The sequence below is a fragment of the Dipodomys spectabilis genome, unplaced genomic scaffold, assembly GCF_019054845.1.
Source record: "Dipodomys spectabilis isolate Male_0828 unplaced genomic scaffold, ASM1905484v1 ptg000454l, whole genome shotgun sequence".
NCBI classification, from domain to species: Eukaryota; Metazoa; Chordata; class Mammalia; order Rodentia; family Heteromyidae; genus Dipodomys; species Dipodomys spectabilis.
Window position 1 is genome coordinate 1,127,374 of NW_024871131.1, and position 21,398 is coordinate 1,148,771.

The 21,398-nt window shown below is 33.6% G+C and overlaps 1 pseudogene; it reads left to right on the forward strand.

Annotated features, from left to right (window-relative positions):
- The first annotated feature begins 13,356 nt into the window (after window positions 1–13,356).
- LOC122098046 lies at window positions 13,357–13,455 on the forward strand (annotated as a pseudogene).
- Window positions 13,456–21,398: the final 7,943 nt, after the last annotated feature.

Genomic DNA, 21,398 nt, shown 5'->3' on the forward strand with positions numbered 1-21,398 from the left:
AGGGACTTTCTTCGGTGACTTATGGTGTTGAATTCTAATTTATTCCCTTGTAATCAGAGAGAATGCAAGGTATAACTTCAATGTTTCTGAATTTAGACAAGTTTGCTTTGTGCCCTAAAATGTGGTGTATTTTAGAAAATGTTTCATGTGCTGCTGAGAAAAACCTGTATTCTGATTCTTTGGGTGAAATATTCTGTAGATGTCTGTGAAATCTAGTTGATCTATGCAGTTGTTTAGATCTGCGGTTTCTCTGTTGAGTTTTTGCCGAGTTGATCTTTCTAGTGGGGAGAGTGGTGTATTAAAATCCCCAACAATTAATGTCTTTGTATCTATGTGGGATTTGAGGGAAAGTAATGTTTCTTGGATAAATTTGGGTGCTCTGTTGTTTGGCCAATAGATATTTAGAATTGTGATATCCTCCTGGAGGAGAGATCCCTTTATTAGTATGTAGCGACCTTCTTTATGTCTTCTCACAAATTTTAATTTGAAGTCTATTTTATGATATTAGCATTGCAACTCCCGCCTGTTTTGGGGGGCCGTTTGCTTGGTAGATATTTTTCCAGCCTTTAACATTGAAAATGTGTTTGTTTTTACGGGCAAGATGTAACTCCTGAAGGCAGCAGAGAGAAGGATCTTGTTTTTTAATCCAAGTAGACAGTCTATGTCGCTTAACTGGACAGTTAAGTCCATTAATGTTAAGAGATAGGACTGAGAGGTATTTGGGAGTTCCTGCCATGTTATCCACCTTCGTGGGGCCTGCGAAAACTGGGTTCTTCCTATGGTTCTTGGATTCTCAGTTTGGGTGCAGTTTCTTGGCCTTTATTGTGATCTTGTTGGTTTTCTATGTGTAGGACGTCTTTAAGAATCTTTTGTAGGGCTAGTTTGGTGGAGTTATATTGTTTCGATTTTTCTTTGCTATGGAAGGTTTTTATTTGTCCTTCAGTTATGAAGGAGAGTTTAGCTGGGTACAGTATTCTTGGTTGATAGTTGTTTGATTTTAAGGCATGGCATACATCATTCCAGGCTCTTCTTGCTTTGATTGTCTCTGCTGAGAAATCTGAGGTGATTCTAATTTTTTTCCCTTTATAGGTGATTGATCTTTTCTCCTGGACAGCTTTAAGGATGTTTTCTTTGGTCTCAGTTGATCCTGTGTGGATTATAATGTGACAGTGCTATGTCCTGTACTGGTCTGGTCTATTTGGAGTTCTAAAAGCTTCTTGTATTTGAATAGGCCTATATTTTTGCATGTTTGGGAAGTTCTCTGCTAGGATCCTGTTAACCAAATTTCCTAGACCATTAACTTCTGTTTCTAGGTGCTCCTCTACACCCATTATCCTTAGATTAGTCCTTCTGATGGTGTCTTCCAAGTGTTGGATAGATCTATCATATTTCTTGGATTTGTCTTGGATGGTTGTATGTTCTTTCTCTATAAGGTCTAGGCTGTCTTCATTCTCCGAGATTCGATCTTCTGCATGGTCTAATCTGCTGTCGAGATTTTCTACTTTGTTTTTTATTTCTTTTCCTTCCAGTTGGTCAGCTTTGATGGCTTCAAATTCTTTGTTGAAGTCTTGAATGAACTTCTTTACTTCCTTAATTTGGTGTTCAGTGTTTATTCTCAAATCACTTAGTTGATTAGTTATGGTATCCTTGGACTCCCATTCCTTCTGTTGGGTTCCATTCAGCATTCCCTTTGTCGTCTCCCTGATTTCCTTCAGCTCTTTTTTAATGGATTCCATGAATGCCTTTAGTAGTCTCTGTGTATCCTCATCCTGCTCTCTCAATTCTTGTACTACTCTTTGATTAGCTTCCTCCCTTTCGTGCGATTTCTGTAGTTCTCTTTGAGTGTTCTCTGCCTGCTCACGCCATTCCTGCCTTTCTCTTTGAGTATTCTCAAGCTGCTCACGCAAATCCTGTAACAGTTTTTGAGTATCTTCTTCACACTTATGGTATTCCTGTATAAACTTTTGGATTGCCTCCTCTCTCTCCCTATCACGCTCATAGAGTCCTTTGTATGTTTTCAATCTTTTCATTTATCATGTTTGCCAGCAGTGTTTGTAGTGCTATTTGGGAACTCTCCTATTGATCATTTATTTTCTGTTCTGTCCCCTGGTTATCATGAGTGGGGCTTGAGATACCTGGACATGTAATTTTTCTTGTATTTTCCGGCTTACTCTGCCCATTTAGGATGAAATTAACAACAGTTTTGTGCTAGAAAACTATCTTAAGGCAGCATCAACCAAAGTCTGTATTTGCACAGTCAGTAGTCTGCAGATACAATCTAGTTCAACAGATACATCTATTCAACATCAAACAACTGTATATTAATGGGCTACGAACAGCAAAGAAGAATTTGGTAAACCAGAAATTATTAGGTTTAGGAAGAGATGAGAGAAGGGGAGGGATATAAAGGATATGTGAAAAACTTAAAAATAAAAATACTTAAAATATTATATAGGTATGAAGAGGTTGTACTGCTATTAAGGAATTTAAGTCTAAGAGGTTTTGAATTGAGTAATAAATTTGTGGATTAATTATGTACACAATAGAGGATAAGGTCTAATAATCCACTATGGGTTTATCTGAGGATGTGCAGAACAGTAATTAAGTCACATAAAGAACGAAAGAGAAGAAATGGTGAAAAGGATAAGAAAGAAAGAAAAAAGATCAGAAGTTCAGTAGAGCTATCCAAAAAACAAAACAAAACCAAAAAAAACAAAAACAAAAAAAGGGAGAAAAATGCACACACACTTATACCTCTAAATTAAAATTCTAAGAGGAAAAAAATTACTAGAACACAATTTTTTTTCAAGAAAGGTATTAATTAAAGATTTAAAAAAAATTTTAGAAAAAAAATTTTTTTTCTTTTTTTTTTTAGATTAATTTTCTTTTTTTCTTTTTTTCTTTTATTTTAATTGAGAATATACTGTACAGAGGGGTTATAATTACATGGGCAGGAAAATGCATACATTTCTTACCAAGCATTGCAGCCTCCTCCTTTGTTTACCCTTCACCTCCCTTCCCAGCCTCCCCCCTCCTCCCCACCCAATCATACCCCCCTCCCCCCCCCCCAACGACATTGTAAAGCTGGTTTTGACATGACATTTTGTACTTCTCATTGTTGCAACAGGTCCACCTGAATCCTTAAACGACTTGTTTGTCCCCGTCTCCTCCACATGTTATACTGACATCAAATATAGTGAAAGCGGGGGTTACACTGTGGGGGAGGGACATACAAAGCAACAAAGAAATAATCTTATAAATGTGTTAGAAACACATGCATGAAAGAAACAAAAACATTAAAATACATATTTGAGGGTTCGTTTTCCTAACATCACATTCTCTGACTTTTTCCGCTTGACTCATACCTATACTAGATATTGCAAATAAGGGAAACCATGGGACCTATGTTTCTTTGGGCCTGGCTTACTTCACTTAATATAATTTTTTCCAAGCCTTTCCATTTCCTAACAAATGGGGCAATGTCATTCTTTCTGATGTAGGCATAGAATTCCATTTTGTATATATACCACATCTTCTTGATCCATTCATCTACTGAGGAACAACAACAAAAAAATTTCTTTGATTTTTTTTTGGAAGGGTTGGCAAAAATCTTGTGTCTCCCTTGTGTGCATAACCAGCCTCTTATTGGAGTCTCTGGTCTGCTTGTTTTCCTGTGGCTTGGTTGGTTATTTAACTCAGCTTCTTTGAACAGGCAGAAAAATGCTCTGCGATCCTCCTCCCAGGTTAGTTCAATGGGAAGAGATGGTTTTTTCCTTGAGTTTGGAGATGCTGTGATGAGGCTAGGATCTGCGTAGAGTTGAGGCCTTTCAGCAAACAGTAGCTTTTCTCGGGGGCTGGTTTGGGAGAAACTCACAGAGCCCAGCCCGGAGCCACTCCCAGGGTTTCTGTTTACTGAATTTCAGTTGATTGTTGAGGCTGCTAAAGGGAGGGGCAGCCTCTGGCTCTGATTACCTGGTGAAGAAAGCCACTACTGGAGCTGGTGCCCCAGCTGGGTGCTTTTCCCTGGGTGGAGCTGACTGAGTCTGGCAGGTCAGGTAAGGCTCTTGTGACTTGCTAGATGACTCAGGATTTATTCCAGGGCCTGAGTTGGAGCTAGCAGCTCTGCAGGGCTTTGTTGGTATCCAAGATGGAGATCTTCGCTACTTGGGGGGAGGGGTGGCCTTCCCTCCTCTGCTCCCTGAGAAGGAGTGAGGATGTCAGGCTTCTACTCACACCAAGTCTTGGTTCCTGGGTTGTCTCTGGTCTGTGAACTGCGGGATGAAGATGCCTGCTCCTTGTCGGTTCTTGCTGGTGTTGAGTGGAATCTGCTCTCCCGCCTTGTCTGGCTCCTTCATCACAGACTCTCTGTGATTCAGGTATGGCGCCTGCGGTCTTGCCCTGCCGCCGTGGCGGCGGCTGCTGGCAAGTGCTCTGGGCTGTCTCCTTACCTGTATTTTCTCTCTCTGGCCTAACTCTCTGTCCTGTGAAGGCACACTTGGTGTGATTCTCTGGCTTAGCACTGTTCACTGGAACTCTAAAACTGCTTTCAATGCGAGAGCTTGTTTAGCCTCCAGCTTCTCCTCCGCCATCTTTCAGGAACTCCAGTATAACACATTTAAAATAAAGTTATTTCTATGCTTGCCTTCAAATGGCATACTGTTTCCTTTTTTAATACTCTCAACCAGAAGTTTACAAACAAGTTCTATATGAGTAAAGAACACACTCAAAAAAGTCAGGGACAGAGTTTCCTTCAAGCCTTGGATTCTTTTCATGTACAGTAAAAAGGAAAGCAAAAGTTAACTTGAACTTTGTCATTCCTCTATGTTCAATTCCTCTCCTGGGATCAGTTTCCACATCCAGTAACAGTTACTTCCACTTACTTCCAGAAACAATCTATGGTACTGCTCCAGATAAAATGAATATTTTCTGGCTTCATTGAAATAGCAAAAGACACCTTTGGACACTTGGTAACACATGTTTCAGAGACAACTTAGTAAACAGAAAATGTGAAATTTAAATGGCTAATAAATATGTTATCCCTGAGTATATTTTGTTCAAACTTCTTAATTACTCTGTAAATTATGGTGAATTTTAAATGGGAAGAAGGTTCTCAGATCTTTAATTGTGAGTATATGTGCTGTTCATTAATTTACCAAGTGTACCTGAGTTAGGAATAAGAGAAACAATAGCAATAATAGGAGAAAGAGAGTTTCTGTGTTTAACTGTAAGGATTCAATACAATATAGAAGACTACAAATATGACAACATTGAAACACTAAAGCCAAGTCTAGCATGTAGAGTGATGGGAGTGATATAGGGAAAGCATTACTCCTAACTGGAACATGAAGAATGAGGCCACTCCCTTTCTAAGTTATGCTTGCTAATCCCAAAATTTTGTAAAAAGAATGGAAGAATGATTCTGTTTCCAATGCAAGTCAGATATACGATCATGGACTTAACTGGAAAGAAAGAGTCCATCTTGAGAGAACAGGGATCATATTAGCAATGAACCTGGTGGCTAAGATCACATTAATTTTTCTTTCTTTTTCTCATATATATTTTTTTGCTGTTTTTGGACATGGCACTTGAACTCTAGCACTGGGCGCTGTCCCTCTGCTATTCAGCTCAAGGCTAGTGCTCTACCACTTGAGCCACAGTGCCACTTCCACTTTTATGGTAATTATTGTAAAAAAAAAAGTGTCTCCAGTAATTTCCTACCCGGGATGGCTTTGAACCCCTGTCCTCAGATCTCACCACCACTTGGCTTATGATCACATTTCTAGCAGTGTACACTCAGCATATGTAATGTGTATGTTCATCTATCTTTATATGAATTCTTGAGTTAGAAATCTTGGCTACAGCTTACACTTTATACTCACAAAAATGTTTGTAGTTTAAAAGTTAATACTCCTGGAAAAATAAAACCTAAGGATGTAAAGGATTCTGGGATGTTCAGTTTGCATCCAGCCTGGGCAGAACAGGCTTTGAGACACTACCTATAATTAACCAGCCAAAAGCTGGCATATCAGTCATGATCAAGATTGCTGAATAAGAGCTTGAGACTTTTGCATACATACATACAAACATACACAGACACACATAGGCACTTATATGTGCACACAAAAATACAAAATGAAACAATTCTCACAATATGTAGAAAAGTTAGAAAACAATAGAAAATAAGTACTGAGTAAGACTAGAATTAAGTGATAACTTTTAATATTAGAAAGCCCTCAAATGCACTATCTTCAAAAAAGTTGAGAATATTACATAGGTTGGGACCAGAGATAGTAAGAGAGTCAAGTAATCATTATTAATGGGATCAGATCCATGGAGGAATGAATCAGAGACCCAGGCAGGTACATCTGAAAATGTTCATATCCTTTGTCAAATGTAAGAACATCTCTGAAAGTAGTACATAAAGAGTCTGTGCAGTCAGTCTAGTGGATAAGATCATAAGAGAAGTTTAGAATTGCTAGTCTGTTTCTAGATTAAATAAACCAACAAACTATGGCAGGGCAATGTGATACAAGCTTGGAATTCTAGCACTCAGACTAAAACAGGAGATTAGAGAGTGGAATTACATAGCGATACCTTCCCTGGACAAGGTAGTATACTTTTGTCTCAATAAAACAAACCAAACAACAAGAAAGGAATACACAGTTTAAGTTTGGGATAATTTTGTCACTATGTTTAGAGAAGTCAAGTTTTCTATGGAAATGCAACTCATATATATCCTCAGTTGTGTTTTAAATGCTCTCTCCATTACAGAACATTCCTAGATCCAAAATGACTCACGATTTCCATCTAAAATTTGAAAAAGTAAGTAATTACGTTCCTCCTTACACATTGAGAAAAATGCTAGGTTTGGGTTTGGTTTTCATTTTTGTTTTTGTTTTATTGGCTTGTCTTAGAGCTTGAACTCTGGGCCTGGACACTGTCTCTGAACCTGTTTATGCTCAAGGCTTGTACACTACCACTTCAACCTCAGTGTCCCTTTTGTCTGGCTTTTTCTGAAAAGTTTATTGGAGATAAGAATCTAAGGAACCTTCCTGCCTAGGTGGGTTTTGAACCAAAATTTTCCGATCTTAGCAACCTGCATATCTATGATAGTTAAAAAGTATAAATATAAATAATATTTGCATGTGTTGAGAACACAAGAATATCACTGGGGGAACAATGATGCAGCTCAGTTTATTGTGGTGTTCTTTCCAGAACAAGGAGGGCATCACATTAGGAGAGGTGTAGTATTTTTTTCACAATAGAGGTAAGATATTCATGATGTGAATTAAGGAATTTTAAGGTGCACTTTTCAAGTTGGATACTATTGGTCCAGGATAACTTTATGACATAAATCTTGGGATTGATGGTCATAGAAATAATAGCTTACTCTGATAAATAATTGCTTACTCTTTAAGAATTAATTATTACAGATGTTTCATAGTATTATTCTCTATAGAATGTGGCTATTTTTCTGTTGAATTCTCAATCTGTAACACCCCATTGGACACTTTATTTATTGCAGAATTTCATAACATACAAACAGGTACTGTTTTGAATATCTCAGGTATGGAATGTTGAGAATTTAAAAATCAGTAGTTATTAGTCATAGGAATTTTGAATAACCTATATTCTGTCCTCTTAACAACTTATTTACTTTTAAAATTTATGGATTTCCATAGAATTAAACTGTTTTCGATTTTAGTATGAGAAAAAGTACTAAATTTATTCTTTTTTCAAAATATTGGCAAGTGTATTGTGAAAATATTATCTAGTTGGATAACATTCAAGTTGCTGAGCCTCTGATAAAGAAGGGATAATTAATTCAAATTACATGCCAAATAGTGTAATTTTTAAAAAGTTACTACATAAAGAATAATATTTACTATACCAATACAGTTAAATTATATTTTATGCAGCTTATTTTTAAAATTTTATTATCAAATTGATGTACAGTGTGGTTACAGTAATTGTAAGGTAGTGAATATATAACTTTCCAAACTTGTTACCTCTCCCTCCTTGTTCTTATAGTTTACCTTCATCCCTTCACCCCTCAGAAGTTGTAATGTACATTTCCAATATGTTGTATTGTGAGTATTGCTATTACATTGGTTTTGCCCTTTGTCCTTTGTCTCACCATTTTGTTGTTCCTCTTCCCTTCCCTAATTAAGGTAAAAGTATACACAATACACAGGGTACAAAAATCAAATACAGCAGATATAAACCATAGGGGGAAAACCCAAAGAAAATAGAAATCACATAGTTCATCTAAAAGTACCACCACAAATAAAAAAATATATTTCCGTATCTTCGAGTTCATTTTGCTCAGCATCAGCGTATATGGTCATATATAACATAACAGAGCCAATGGAAAATAATAGTTGCATGGACACTATTTCATGAAAACATGTTAAATTTTTGATGGTAAAAGTGGAATTAGTATTGGCGAATTCGCGATTCTGATATAGGAATTTCAAAGAGTTTTAAAGTTATGACAGGTAAATTTTAATTGTTCAAACTTTTTAAAAACTTAACTCATTAAGAAAATTTAAATGGCCTAGGAAAGTAGGCTTTCATGCAACGAAATCTATGGAGACTTAGTAGAGAGGAAGCAATGTGGATGAAGATGGCTCTTTTTAACACTAAACAAACAAACCTCAGAAAACTTGCTGTAAATCCTGTAGGTTCCTTGACAATTGTCCTTACCCAGGAAATATACTCTCACTGTGTGAAACAAGGTTGTAGTGGAATTTAAATTCAAAGTTCTTTAAAAAAAAAGACATCAAAATTTTTGAACTAACCTTTAATTATCAAACTATCAAACAGTAATTATCTAAAAAAGATAATTTGGGTCAAAATATTTCGGAAGAAAGTGCCCTCCACAATGAAAGAAGGTATTGGCTTCACACTTTTCTGTTTGTAATACTTTCCACAATGTCTTTGCACGTGAAGCAGTGAAACATAGAAATCTGATTCGGTACTTCAAACCAATGATTTCACATTTCTAAGTGGCTCACAAAACATAATATCCTTATTAACATGAGAGAGTGAAGACTTCTGTTATTACATAACCCAAAAAGTTATGGGTTCAGAAAAGAATTGAGCAAATGGAAAAAGTTAGAAAATAGTGTTCTTAGAAGCCCTAGCTAAGCGTATTGGCTTCAGCAGTGGAGGGAGGCCAAAACTTTTTATATAGATTGTGTTTATGTTTTTGCTCCCTAAAGTGATTTTTCAGAGCTGATTTACCTCACTACAATGCAGAACTTATTGAATGAAACATGAAAATAAATTCCACATCTAAATTATGCAACTTAAAAGATTTTTAAAAGAGAAACTATGAAGATGTTGCAGTGGCTGGGCTGTATAGTCCTTCAGCTTCACCAGACTTGAAGCCAAGAAGCTGTGATTAATTGGAAATAAGGCAAGAGCTAAGAGGAAGACATAGAAGTAAGACACAGAAGCATGGTCCTTTTGAAACAGACACTGTCTTCCAAGGCATGGCTGATTTAAATCTATTCTTCTCCATACATCTTGCTGAGCAAATGCAACACCAAGAAAAAAATAATCTATTGAAATAATTCTGCAAAGAATAACTTCACAGTTCCTGATATGGCATCTAAGGAGAGTCTTAAGAGAGAAGATAATAGCGGTGTATTTTTGGTTTCCTCTTAGCAACTTTTTATCAAAATCTATCTTTGAGGATAGAATTGGATGAACCAAAAAGTAATGGAGTACTTATTTTTCTCCTCACTTTAGACACAAGTAGGCTTTCAACATAAAAGAAAAAAGAAAAAAGTATAGCCATATATTTGTGATCACAGCTTCTTGGACTGGTTTTCTGGAGACAATATACATTAGATTTGTCCTAATTAAAATAGATGTTGTTTCATGGCCACCAAATGCAAGAGGAAAGTTTAATGGATTCACTTGGCCAATAATAGTATGATAGGAAAAATGGGAAATAATATGTAGTGAATTACTTTGACCAATTATGTTGCCAGAACAAAGAAGGAAAATATAATTCAAAGTGAATTTACTTAAAAGTATGAAGAAAAAGTAGCAAAGAGAGATGAAAGCAAAGATAGAGGATTGTTTTCTCTCCAATGGAGTAATGAGTTCTTGATCTTTTTTCTTCCATTCTATCTTCACAAGCTATCAATTGTGGCTCAGGACTGAAGTATCCAGTTCCAACAAAGAGAACTCGCAGAAGACAGATAATATTTGCAGCAGATGTCGGTGAGTTATAACCTTAGACCATCTATTTAAATCTGTTCAGAATCCTCCCCTACCCCAAACTGCTCTCTTTGAACAGCTTTGTTTGTTTTTCCCAAGACGGCCTTTCATTATCTGCTTAAAAATTTAGACAGGTCATATTCATACTCTCTAGAGATGCCTATTTGGTTGTGATTTTTGTGTTTTTATTTGTTGTTGTGTTTTTTAACTGAATTTCAAAAGGTTGTGGTACAATTAAATATATCACTCTAATTATCCAATGCTCCTGGATCACAGTGACTCATGTCATTCTCAACCAACCACTTCTCCAAGATTTACTTCCGATTTACCACTTCCTTTATCACATGTGTATATTGTACTTGCCCCTTGTTCCATATTTTATTCTTTCTATGTCTTTACTATTATTCCCCTCTGGTTTCAACTTACTGATAGTCATTCTGTTAATCTGTCTGTTAATACTTTGAAAGATTTATATACATTCCATGGAGTTTCAATCCTGCATATACTTGAACTGATGTCAGCTTACATTTCCATAATTCATTCATTTGAAATAACAATTTGCAAGACTGCAGACTTGAAGCACCTAGACATGATTATATTCTCATCCATTTGGAAGATTAATCTTTATTCAACAAAAAAGTTTAAAAATGGCTTGGAATATATTCCTAATTACCAATTTTTATAATTGACTTTGTACAATGGTATATTATTATTTTATTTTACATGGGATAATACTTTCTACTACCTATAAGTTTTGGAAAAAGAAAAAAACTAAGATTTACTACTATAGAAGAATATGATAGAAATAGAAGACAGATTTTGTTTGTCACATCTCTGCTGAGCACTCATATTCAAGATTAAAGTCATATTTCTTTCTATGTTAGACAGGGAAAACATAAAACAATGTATGATAAGGCAACTATTCATGACTTTTTAAAATGTTTCTTATTAAGTGATGAAATTTACTTTATAAGCTGAGGTTTGGGGTTTGAAACATGGCAGGCTGATCTATTTAACACATTTCTGGAATGCACCTACTGAACAACACAAATGGTGGGGGCTACTATTTCTACACTTTAATGAATGATTGAACCTGTTTGGCATTAATGCTGGGTAAATAAATCAACTCTATTGTAACTTGCTCCCTACACTTGAAAAACTTGTAATGTCATTAAATATTATCTACTTATCAAATGTTATTTTGGCAAATGTGATTTTAAAAAGTTTATTTGAAAAGGAATACACTTTCAGGAGATTAAATGTAGGTTATGATTGGTTTGAGAATGATAACATTTTTATACCACAGAATCAAGTTGTACTAAAGTACCAGTGCTTTGAAGCACTAAGGATCTTCTCAATTAATGTTTTTCTGCATTACATTTGACCTCTAAGTCAAGTTTTCCTGGCCTTAGTAGACCATTTATGGATCTATCCTTCCAGGAACTATTTTGGGCCCATTTATGCTGGACTGAAATCTTAGATTCATCATTAGGGGAGGGGTATTAAAAATAATCTTCTGACACTTTGTGATCTTGTTCACTCATATGGGCTCGTCATTTGTAAATTGAGTTTGAATTACAATAATTTCTCTCAGATTTTGTGAACTCATCCTTCATTTTAAGTTACCTTGCATTTCACAATTACTTGCTGCTAATTCTTGAATCTCAAGGAATTGGGGCCCTGAAATATAAGAAAAGAGAAATTGAGATGGATCTTCAATTACTTTCTGCTGGCATGTTGCATAGGCCTAGCTGAGAAGTCTTGCCCCTGTTATCTGATGATAACATGTAACTGGGACATTGGATCCTAGGACCCATGGGTCCTGAAGAAGAATAATATTTTTTAGACACTATATCATCTAAATTTGGATATAATCTTTAGGAATGCTTCAGAAATATGGAGTAAAACCGTTTGGGGTGAGCGAGTTAAAACAATAAACAGAGCAGCAGAGTAACACCTCCTATAGATTAGAGGAAAACAACATTGTTTCTTTACCATGTGAATTTAGAAGACCACGAACACTTAGAAGGTATCACAAGTTTATACCGAAGACATTTGCATTGACACTTTTTATATTCTAATATATATTCTAAACTTAATTATTTATATTCCAATTCTACTTATTGGAATAAATATCAATTTATTTGTCAAATTATCAATTAATTATAGTAAGTTTCATTGCGTGAAACATGAAATCAGCACATAAATATAAAATATATAACTATATATAATATAATAAAATGGCACATATTTTGCATTGCTCTGTTGTGGATTGGGCATAAAAGGCAGCTCTGTTCTAAAGTATTATTCCATTATCTCTACCTCAGTGTTTGGTAGAGTTAGACCTAAAGCTTTACCATTTGTAGATTTACAACCTGGAGGCAAGATGAGACATTACCAATTTAAGGCCTAATAACAAAGAGAAACATATGGACTTCTGGATCTATAGAAATATTTGGTTTAAGTTCCTGCCTGGTTGGAAGGTAGATAGGCCAGGAAATTAGGTAATCATGCATATGAACAATTTTTCACCTTCTTGGCTTTAGCTCCTTTTGAAATGATAGGTATAATAAACAATTATATTTTGATAAAATACCTTCTAGACTGAACACTTTTGTCTGAAATGCTCATCTGTATATGATCCCTTGTAACTAAGATTAGTTTTGTTCCAGTAAGACAATCCATGCTGTTAGGATAAGATATTCTGGTTGTTCTGTTCCTACATGGAAGAAGGATAAAGGTTAAGGTAGACCTCATTTGGGAAAATTTCAACTGCAGAAGTTTAGAAGTAGCTCTTAAGCAAGGCCTACTTTGAATCCATTAGTTCTACAAAGCTAACTCAGTTGGATAAATAAGTACTTCAAAAAGCCATTCCCTTTGGACCTAGCTATGAATGCTTCAAAATGAAAAAGACTTAAAATAGTCATTGACAAAATAATTGAAAATGTGAGCAATCGTCTGAACAATATAATTTTTTCCATTATGCACAGAATTTTAGGGAAATAAGATCAGTATCATTGTTAGGAACATTAAGGTTTCCTTGTTACAAATAGGCACCCAAGGATATAAGCCTGTATAAAGATTGCATCATTAAATTGCATACTTCAATTTAGGGGACACTATATGCTTCAGCAGCACGTATACCCCAATTGCAACAATACAGAGATTAACATGGCAATTGCACAGGATGATATGAAAATTTGTGAAATATTCCATATTTTTCATTCTTCAGATGCAAGAAATGAAAAAGTTTTTAAAAAGTTGATTACAAAATTACAAGTGTAATAATACATGTAATTCATATAATTAAAAGTTATTTTCACATCACTGTATTAAATCTTCAAATTAGTGAAGTCTTTACATAGCATAATCTTTAAAAAAACTTTTGAAATTAGACAACATTGTCATTTTATCCCAAAGAAATATACTATAAGGACCTAGGAAAAAAGGAATCTTACACTGTTTCTATATGGAATGCAATCTGAAAGGACACATTTATTAATGAGCCTATATATTATAAAACAATGTAGAATTCAAAGTATTATATCTAGGACAGAATAAAATAGATTATGGATATTATACAAACATAGAATATAGCATACTTTAAAATATAATTTTTCAGACAAACACCAGAAATATGTTCAGTTTCTATACTACTCATTTCAACAGATAAGTTAAAATTCTTTCTGATTAAAAAAAGCACAAACTCTCCAGAAACCATTATAGATGTATACAAATCTCTTTTGAATACATTTTGACATCAAAGTCAGGCAATTCACTTGGAAGAATTCCATGGAATCCATGAATTGTTACAGTAAGGTATTGTTGTTATTTGGATTGTGAAAATATTTTGCATGGACACAAACAATGGAATGGAATTTATGAAATTTAAAAAACTTAACCAAACCATGGTGACTTAGAAGAGCAATTTGTACAGCCTTCCAAAACTTCAAAGAGATAGTGATATATACTTATCCGTTTGGCAATATCAAATGCAGTTTCTTCCAACTTATTCTTCAGACCTGATTTGACATAATGGCTCAACAGATGAAGATCCAACGTGTTTTTGCTATCTCTGTTCCCAGCAGCAATATGCAAGGGGGTCAAGAGGCCTTTATTTTGGGAATTGGTATTTGGATCATGATGAAGTAATTAAACAGCCACTCTGGTATTATTCCACATAAAAGCACTGTGCAGGGGTGTCCAGCCATCTACAGTTATTGCAAGAATATCTGCCGATTGAGCCACCAACTCATGTCAAATGTCTAAGTATACCCTACAGGTTTCCTGATGAAGATGGTTATACTCATCTTCATACCTAGTATTCACATGAGTGGCCTTTTTGGAAAGTAGTCCCTGCACTACTGTAGTAGTAAACATTATTTTCAGCAGCCCAAAGAAGAAATTTGCTTGGATCCTTCTCCATTTTTTTCTTGCAATTGATACCATTCCTCACTTTTTCATCGTGTTCCTCATCTTCATGACAATTGCCTAACCAGAGACTTTGAGTGCCATTGGGAATGATGTGTACATGTATTTCCCTAATAGTTCATGTTAGTTGAACTGTTCAGCAAAATCCGGTGAATTTTCTGCATCTGTTTTTTCACTATGATTTATTTTCTCTTTTTCCATTTTTACTATTCGAAATTATTCTAACTGTAGATTAGGGAATTGATGGAGAGCAGAGGAAAGATGGCCCTCCGTATTCAAAGATTCAGACTGAAAATATGGACCAGTGGTGTGTTCATGTGCAGTTTATTCTAGGAATGAGAAAAATGCATGCCTCTTATCAATTTATAGTGCACACAGAATTTTATGTTTTGAAAAAAGATGGAAATAGAATTTATGTATTTATTTGAAATTAGTAAATACATTTATAGCAGTCTACATAAAGAGACGTAGCTTTGACCAAATTGTAGACAAGAATCTAAATCCTTGATAATTGTAGGAAGAGATCTGAATGAAATCAGTTGAATCACACTTTTCCTGTAGAATGAAGGAATAGGCCCATTCAGCAAGAGAAGGCAAGCCAATTATATCTGTGACAAATCTTTGTGGAAAATGGTATCGAGGATTACTTACTGGTGATCCACTTGCACTGGAAGCATGATTCTGAAATATTCCTTGCAGATTCTCAACTATTGCTTTGATCATTATATTCTCCAAGAAGAAAAAGTGAGATTTAATTGATAGCAAAGGACTACTAATACATTTTGACTTCTTATTAAACACCTTCAATCATAGAAACCACTTAAAGACAATAGACAGGCCTACTTTTATAGATGAAAACAAGTGTCTTTAATAGTCATGCAAAGGATTTCTATTTTATTACTGCATTATACATTTTTTCTAATGTTGGATAACAATAAATAATGAATCTATTAGAAAGCTCTTCAAGCTCATATGTCCAATAATGAGTTCTCTTATACTAAAACATGGTATTTTTTGTGTATGGTCTGAAGAAGAAATTTAAATTACTAACTTGATGTTTTGACAGGACAATTTCATCACTGTACATCTTGCTTCTATACTCAATTTTAGATTACGATCTAAGTATGTGAAATAGATAAGTATAGAGGAAAAAGTAGAAGCCACACTGGTAGCTCATGTCATTAATCCTAGCTAATCAGAAAGATGAAGTCTGAGGTTTGTGGTTTGAAACCAGACCAAACCAAAAAAAAAGGCCATTAGATTCTGATTTGAAAGAAACCAACAAAAGCTAGAAATGGGGCTGTGGTACAAGCAGTGAAATGATAGCCTTGAGAAAACTAAAACAAAAAAAATATCAATTTCTGGGACAGAGCCAGGCCCTAAGTTCAAGCCCTATTATTAGCACCAAACAAATGAATGAATGAATTAGTTAATTAATTAAAAATAAATTAAGTGGTCACATGTGGATAGACAAGTAAAACATAAAACCCGTGGTGACTGGATAGTGTATTACTTTTTAGTAAGACAAATTATCATTTATACTAATCATTAATATTTTATTTGAACTTTTTTGTGCAGTAAACCCTGAATTTAGCATGTATGTATATGTGTGTGTAAATGTGTGCATGTGCTGTTGCAATGTTGCTTGCCAATATGGACAAGGTGGGACTGAAAAGAGCTAACTGTGTTGCAATATTTTTATTTATCATTGTTTTGTCATGTTATTTCAGTTCGACCCCCCTTCTGTACACTTTATTTGTCAAATAATAACATCATCAGAATCAAATCATTTACATTAAGTTAGATAAAAGAGACAGCTTTAGCTCTTATTATATGCTAGGAAAGAAGATACAGACATAATTAGGTAGTAAGTTATTGCTGTAAGATGACTGTCAGTTCAAAATATGTATTTGACCTCTTAAATTGGTTATAATTTTAAAATATGCTCATGGAGTGAGTTTGACCGACTTGACCAAACCGGTATTACTCTCTGGTTATTCCCGTGAAACACAAGGTGGATAAATTCTGGCTTTCTGTTGAAAATAACTTTCTTTATAAGATCATATCTATTCTCACTAAGAGATAATCAACTCCAAATTTTTACGTTTGAATATCCCATGATATTGACTGAAAATCGGTATTGTTGATAAGCTTGCTAGATATTCCTTTCAAAAACAAACAAACAAAAAGCATGTGTCATCTCCAGATAATGGATGTATTTGAAGTTGTACATGCAAAGGGATCTTCACTAATGGCTCTTTTGTGGGAGTAACTATCGCAACTTAACAAATAAGGCTTTTCGTATATATATAACGAAATATAAATAACATCCCAGAGTGAATCTTGCAACTTCTGAAAAGCCTTTAAATATTTTAGAATTATTTCAGTTCATTGACTAAAAAGCTAAAGACATTTCTGAAATAAATATTGTTAAGATCTGAAAATGTAAGTGCATATAAAGGCTTTTATGCATCATTTTATGAAAATCTAGTTTTTATGAAACTAAATGGAATAGAATAGAAGAATGTAAGTGAATTTTGTAAGCTAATTTATTATTAGTATAACTTTGTTTTCTATTAACACAGTCCTCTGAATGTAGATGATGTGTGTAGATGATGTGTGTCTGTACTTTAGTTATTTTTAGGATCTTTGTATTTAAAGGAGTGGATTTTTGGTATAAATAAAGGTCTTTTAAAATGATTAGGATTAATCTTGTGTTTTGTGTACTACTCCCAAGAAAATGAGTTATTTTCAAGTGTTAATATTTATAATTGAATCTTCAGTATCATAAGAAATTTTTAAAAATTTAGTATTGATGACTTTTTAAACCAATTGTATTCACAAGTTGGAGACTCTTTAATTCATGCTTAGGTCTTGGTGTCTATGATTTTTAACTTCTCGTTCCTAGCATTAATGATAGGTCAGAGTGCGTTTTTGGGTATATGAGAGGTAAAATATTTATGTGGGGTCAAAGGTGATTTTTATATCAGTCTTGCTTTAATAACATTTTAAAGAAGTACATTTCTCTCAAAATGTTGCACATCAAAAGCTATCAAATACTTCTCATGGTAAACAACTTAGGTGAGCTACAATGTGGAAATGATTGGTCCATCATACCTGCAGTCTGTTTCCATTCAGAATTGGGCAGGTCATTCTATCTGTAAGACTGTGTTAAACAGAGATGGGGTCGCCAAGCATATCTAGAAATCAAGAATGTTACACTTTAGCAGTTCCTTTCACCAAGGAGGTGTAAATTGACTATGAACTTGGAGCTTTCATATTAAAGCTACCTATTTTCTAACAAAGATAAAGTGAAATATTATTAGAGTGTTCACAATAATTTTGGGAAATTTTCCTAGAATTAGTAGACTAAGTTCTGGTATTTTAGTCATAAAATAAAATGAGGTTATTTGATACAGTGGGAGAGGGGCCACAGGCTAACTCTTACCATGCGTACATGTTGTACTAGTAATTCCAACTCTGAAGACTTCAGTATCATCATCTGAGAATTAAAAATAGAAGCAGATCCACTTTATGGGAATATTGTGAGGATTAAATTAGATACCATAGGTAAAGTACTTGGAAAAACAATCAGCATTTGATACTTTCTACCTATTATTTTATCATGAAATGAATTCTAACATTTTACTGTGATTTTTATATTGTGTCTATTTAGAATACACAATGTGATGTATTGATATTCATTGCATTGGTCACTTTTCTTTCATTATGAGGAAAATACCTGCAAATAATATTTCTGAGTAGGAGACTATTTTATTAACTCATGGTTTAAGAGAACGCAGTTTAAGATCAGATGTCTCCATTGATTTTAATTATATTTTTATTAAATAGCTGGTCAAAAGAATTTCTATTCCACAAATCAGTTTATAAATACAATGGATCTTCACATAAATTACCCTTCCAAACCTCACCCCACTTTCATTTTTTCTAGTTTCGTACTATCAGCATTGAATATTATACCTTCCCTCTCTTCCTCCATAGCTCTTTATTCCTTCCCTTTGACTTTCTCTCACATCTTCCAAGTGACAGTTTCCTGGTATTCATTTCCTTGAATTTAAAGTTCAATTTTATAAGAAATTACACCGTTTAAATACTCCTCTGCAAATAGCATGCTTTGGTTAATACTATTATGTAATTGTAACCCCTCTGTCCAGTATTTTCACAATACAAAAATTTTCAGTTTTATGGTCGGTATATTTTGAAAAGAATGCCATGACTTTATGAAATAAAAATAGAATCTTTAATGGGTGTATTGTCACTATTGCCACCCAGATTTAAAAAAAAATTCTTAGACTACTACCTCAATTCTTATGCAAAAATAAAAAACGATTACAAAACTAAATGTGAGATGTAAAAACCTACAAAATATAAATGTAAAAATTCATGACATTGGATCAGTAAAGGTTTCAAAAAATGACAAGGAAAGCATTAGCGGTTAAAGAAAAGCAAGAATAAACTGGATAATATCAACTGATAACTTTTCATAATTCACAGGACTATATAACAGAAATGAAAACATATCCAACAGATATAGGAGACATATTTGTTAATACTACAATGTTAACGCTACAATCATTTTGAGTCTAAGTATTTTTATATCTTCTAAATCTATATAAATTTTTCCCAAATTGGGTATTTCTTTAAAGAACATATGTAAATTGATAGTCAATAGGAGGAGCAAATGAAATAAGTTCCTTTTTAATATCTAAGAATAAATCAAAAGAAAACTCACTAGTATGACCATAATATAAAAAGATTATACAAAATATAGTAGTGCAATTGTGGAGAAATTGATATACTCCACATAGCAAATCAATTTGTAACAATACTACAATCATTATATCAAGCAAGTTTTCAAAAGTTCAAAGAGAATTTATAGGATCTATTTATTACACTTCTATGTATGTATTAAAGAGAAGTAAAAAACTTGTTTGGACAGGGAATGTAGTTTACTGACATTGCACTTGAGTAGTATGTGTGAGACCCTGGAAATGATCCCCAAAAACAAGTTTTGAAAAGACACACTATAGAGGAGGTATGCTGGACAAATTCCTGTAACTGAATTTCATATCTATTTTAATGTCTGTTCTAAAATTTACAGTATTTCTATTTGAAGAAATGCAAGTTTGTGAAAATTAGGCTTGGAAAACGTATGACTGTACAATTCACTTCCAAAGCACTAAAATGTATACAATACATGGAGATAATATATTGCGAGTGAATTACATGTCAACAAAAAAAGAGAAACTATTTTTAAAATTACTGCACACAAAATGCAGAATACCTAAAAAGATGTTTTTGGTGTTGGCTTAAAAACTTTGTAAACTACAGCTTTTTAAACAAAGATATAATGTCTGTCTATGTTGAGGTTTTTGTCTGTTTATTTTGAGTTTATACAGAGATAACTCAATCAAAAAGTGTATGATAACTGGAATATCTAGGAATTATGCATCACTTATAAATAATTGATAACCTTTTCTGGAAGAAAATTTGGTAAATCACAGAACACAGAATCTATGCATCTGCATTTTATGAAAGCCATATGTTACTTACTCAATCCAATTGTTTTTCTCTACTTTGCTAGGGAAAAAATATTCTCAAGATAAGAGACAATAGCAGTGAAAAGAAACAAAATACACAATCATCTTGATTTATTTGTGAAAATAACAAATGAAATAAAACAATTCTACTTAAAGGACTCCAATATTAGTAACTAAGAAGATGTTCCTGAATGACAACATCCATTGAATTTTTGGAATTTTAATTTCTACAAACCTGTGACAATTAGAATAAGAAAACAAATATAGTCTTAGAGCAAACCAGCCTTGGAATAACTTTCTTAATTGTTTTGAAATTACATAAGAATTGACACTCCTTTGCTTTGGAAACATTTAAATAAGTTTATCATTTATTATAATTCAAATACGAAGCAAGAGTAATTTTATATAATCATTACAAATATCATCTTATAACTATGGCAAAATACAATAAAAGTCCAATCCCAATATAGTACCTATGTATCATTATACTTAATTCCTAATCATTACCTAAATATCTTAAACAAACTAAATATTCATGTCTTTAACATAGATGTAAATATTCTTTACTTTTTACTTAACATTTTCCAGGGGCCTGTATTCATGTTTCTAAGAAATGTTCACAGCAGTTAAAAGATGCTTTTGTGAAATTAATGTGATAAATTTTGTTGGAGTTGAGTTGTTGTTGTTGTATGCAAGGCATAAGCATTGTCCCTAAGCCTTTTTATTCTCAAGGACAGCACTCTAGAACTTGAGGCCCAGAGCTAATTTATATTTTTCAGAATCTAAGAAGTAGTTTTCTGTCTGGGCTAGTTTCAAACAGAATTTTAAGATCTCATTACACAGAATAGGTTGAATTATAAGAGTGAGTCACTGCCACTTCTTTAGACGTATTTGTTAATTTTAATTATGTTTTAAGATTTTTGTTTCACCATAGTGTATATCTCTCTACAAATAAATTTAGACATATGTATATATTTCTGATGACAAATAATCTCTAAAAATGTATGTCATTCGAAACGTAACATTTAAATATATATATATGTATATATATATATATATATATATCTGAAGACAGACTCCCTCTAAAATTTTTCTACTGTTTTTGACTTTTTTCATTTCAAAGATATGCAGTCTATTTTCAAAATGTTTCCTAGCATAAAATAATTAATATTT